The sequence below is a fragment of the Gavialis gangeticus genome, unplaced genomic scaffold (assembly GCF_001723915.1).
Source record: "Gavialis gangeticus isolate Ggan-Ray unplaced genomic scaffold, GavGan_comp1, whole genome shotgun sequence".
In the NCBI taxonomy this organism is placed as follows: domain Eukaryota; kingdom Metazoa; phylum Chordata; order Crocodylia; family Gavialidae; genus Gavialis; species Gavialis gangeticus.
The window spans coordinates 47,979,688-47,983,858 of NW_017728994.1; positions in this window are offsets into that span (position 1 = coordinate 47,979,688).

Below are 4,171 nucleotides of genomic sequence, written 5' to 3' on the forward strand. Positions count from 1 at the left end.
CCTAGTTTTTTAACTAGGATGGGGTGAGAGACGGTGTCAAAGGCCTTGCTGAAGTCCAGAAAGACTACATCCACCGCGACACCTGCATCCATGGCCTTTGTGACCTGATCGTAAAAGGCAATCAGGTTGGTCTGACATGATCTCCCCCTAATAAATCCATGCTGATTGCCCCTGAGCATCATTTCTGATGCCGGCCCATCACAAATGTGCTCCTTGATGATCTTCTCAAAGAGACTGAGTGAAAGACAGGGCCAACCTCTACAACATGCTAACTTGCGATGAAAAGAGCAAGGCAGTTAGTAATGTTAATAAACTAGCAACAGTACATGCTGACTTCTACATTACCTATGATTCCAGTAGTTTACCATCACTTCCCCTTTGCTTGTAGCATTCCCAGCTGCTGTCTGGTAAAAACTTAAGCAGTGGCATAACTGACACTCATCAAACCCTAAAACTTCTGAGGATGGACATTCACACAGTGTGCTTTGATCTCACATTCCTCCTTACTCACTGCACTTTTCCGGACCAGGAAAACCAATCCAAGCGCATCAGCTAGATTGGGGTACACAAAATATGGCCTGCAGGCCAGATTCAACCCACCAAGAGATTTCATCTGGCCCACGGTGGGTCCCTTGGCCTGGCTAAGCCCAGACACAGGGGGCAGGCTAGGCTGTAGGGTACGCACCCAGTATCGCCATCCCCAGGCATGCAGCGGCTGGACTCACTTCCCAGCAACCCCCACAGCAGCAGCTCCTTCCAGCTACCACTGCCAGTCTCCGCTGTCACCACCAGACTGGCCCCACTACCCAGGCAACTCAGCCCTTCTGTCCCACACCCACCGCCATAGGTGCCAGATGGAGAGGGCAGGTAGGGTCTCTATGGAGACTGGCCTGGGAGCTGCGCAGGCAGGGCACACTTGGCCGGACAGATGAAATGGGGCCGTAAGCAGCATCCAAGAGCGGGATGAGTGGGCAGGGCTGGGATCAGGATCTTGAGGAGGTGACAGTGTGGGGCTGTAGCCTGGGGCAGAGCCACAATCTGCTGCCCACATGTCCCTGCAATGGGCACTGGTACCGTGTGCAGGGGCATGCAGGGAGTGGATCACAGCTCTGTCCCAGGCCTGTGCTGTCACTGCCCCACGAGCTGATCCCAGCCCCGCCCCCACCTGCCCAGCCCGCTCTTGCATGCTGCTCCTTGCTCACCCCTGACCCCATCCCATCCACCTGGCTCAGCGCACCCTACTCGCATGGGTCCATGGAGACCCCACATGGTGACAGTGCAAGGCCAGGCCCTGAGGCAGAGCCACTTAAGGAGTTTTGATGAACTGTTGCAGGCCGGGGGTGGAGGGTGCTGACCCGGTCCAGGACAGCTCACCAAAGGTCCCTAAGTGGCCCTCTGGCCCAAATACTTGCCCACCCCTGAGCTAGATTCAATTCAGCATTTTATTATTTCCTGACATCAGGAGAGACTTACCTACACCTCTTAATATGTAAAAAATGGAGTTGTTTTTGTTAGTAATTCATGGAACTGGCTACATCAATTACCTTGATATGACTACCACGTATAGTCATTTTTTTTAGTCTCTTCACTTTAGTGTTAAACCAAGATCCACCTCACTAAGCCCTTGGGAAACATTATGTGGTAAATACTCACGCATTACACAAGATGTTAGAGTACAAAGACCTGGGCAAAAGTCAGTTAATCCAAGGGCATGCTCTTACTGCTTTTGTAAGCAAACAATGAAAAATCAGAGTATTTCAGAGCATTCTGAGCCTCTGTCTTCTCCAGGCCATCTGTGCCAGAAGAGGTTAAACTAATCTGCTTACTAAGCATAAATTCAGCATAAGCCCCCTTTGTTTGGAAATGTTCCAAACACAACTGGCAGCTGTAAATATTGCTCTTACGGTTAAATAACTAAATTAGTCATGGATTGTGAAGTGACTTGAGGACACTGTAGGGTACAAATGGAGCAAGTGCTGCCCCCGCCCCCATCTCCAATTTAAACAGTGTGCTGGTGAAACAAGCCAGATTAGCAGTTTTGGGTGCTGACATTCTCTGCTCACCTACAGAATGGGGGCAGCACAAGCCTCCTACACACCAAGACCTACTAACATACTTCATTTTGGCTCTGGAAAGAAACCATTCAGAGCTCCCCAAAGCTTATTCTCACCAGCTTTGCCTTTCTCTCTCTGCCCTCTCCCCAAAATACAAATACCATTTTCACTGTTCATACATTCACTTTAAAAATGGAAAGAGGACCTAACGAGATGTGCATGCACCAATATCACACCTACAGATCTATTGCTGCTGCAACTGTCACTCCTCAATACCCCCCTTCTCCATTCTCCTTCAGTTTCACCTTCACTGCTTTAAGGTTTGTTTGTTTTTAGCTGGTAAAATCTGCAAGCCAGGAGCCTAAATTACACTGCCTTGTATGTATACAGGGTGTCATATGCATAATCAAAGAGAAAAAAAGCTTTTAACTTCCATATCCTGTTCCAACTTGCATCTCTACCTAGACTGCCATAAAGGGAGTAACTTATTAGCAACTGCAATGGTGAAATTTGCAGAAGAAATTTTGAACAAAAGAAATTAAGGTAGCAGTAAAAATTTTAGCTACTACTTATTTGTACCAGATTTGAAAAAGGTACAAGAGAGGTGAAAAACTCTACTTTCCATGTAGCCATTCAATATAAAAACAAGGTTGAGCAGGGTGCTAAGTGTCAGGGAAATAACAACAAATCTATTGCTGTCTTTATCTAATGTACACCTTTTTTTATATAATCACACCAGTAATAAAACTGTACCTATTCAGCAATTAGTGTGATTCAGAGGCAGGCAGAACTCGGTGGGTTCCCATCTCAATTTCCTGGCACCTGAGTTAGGTTATTGTTGCCCCAAAATGTACTGTCCTTAATTAAGCTTCAACACTGAAGCCCTCAAATCTGCTATATGCTTTTTCACAGCACCTGTCTGGCCCTTTTGCACATGTAGGAAGTTTGGAACAGACCAGTTACTCTTATTTAGGCATGTTGAGATTATCAACCGCTTGTGGCAGCTGCCCTGAAATACCAACATTGGCTTTTGTTTCCAGATGTCGCATCAGTTGTTGTATATTCTGTATTTTTCTATTGCTTGTAGCAATAAAGGAAAAGTAAATTTGCATTGAGTGCTCTGCTCGGGCACAGCAGAGCTTAACATTTTAAGAACCACTCCTACGAATGATGACCCATAATATTAAAAGCATACAAACCATTAATACCTGGATCACAGCCACAATGCACTGTAAGAGTTTCCCTAGTCATATAGATGAGACCTTTTATGCTGATGAATAATCTCAAGAAAATGCCTATTCTAGAGGTGTGCAAAGGATAAGCTATGCCTGGACAGCGGAGGTCAACTTTCGAAGATGGATACCTTGGCCACTTTAAATGTAGCCAGGTATTCAAGCATTTTTTAATCTATTTTGTGCTTTCTTGATACAACTGTAAATTGGAGAAAGAACAGAAGTAGCACTAAGAGACGCCCTCCCCACTTACTTACTAATGTGCATCAGGCCTGACATAAAGTCACCACCTCCAAGAGTGAGACAGGAGTTCAGTTCCAAGGCCATCCAGTCCCACCCTCCCCATTATTATTTTCACCGCTAAAAACCTGTGCTTTTACTTCAGGGTAATGCGTGCACATAATCTCTCTTGGGGTAAAAATGAAGAGAAGACAAGGCACCTCATTTACCATGAGGTGAACTCGGGTAAACCCCAAGCAGGGGTATGGCGTTTACTTCAGCAAGTTGACCTTGCAGCAACACTATAGTGCCTGTTTTTTGCTGACGAGGCTCTTTGGGTAGACGTGATATCTTTTATTAGACCAACTAAATAGTTTGAAAAATTGTTCTTTGCAAACCTTTGGGTACAAACACAACACCCTTCTTCAGGTGCAGGGAGACTGTTTTTGCTGTTTTCTCCACCTTTTTAGCAGTGAAGAAAAACCTTAAGACTGGGGAATCAGTTACATGTGAAACTCTGCACCCCAACCTAGACTACAAGGACTAATTTCCCTCCTTCGAGGGAAATGTTAGTTTGGGTCAGAACAGAATGGATTTTAAACAATGGCTAAGTCCACATAGGCTCCACGGTATCAAATTAGCTGGGTCCTGCCATGCTCCCCAACT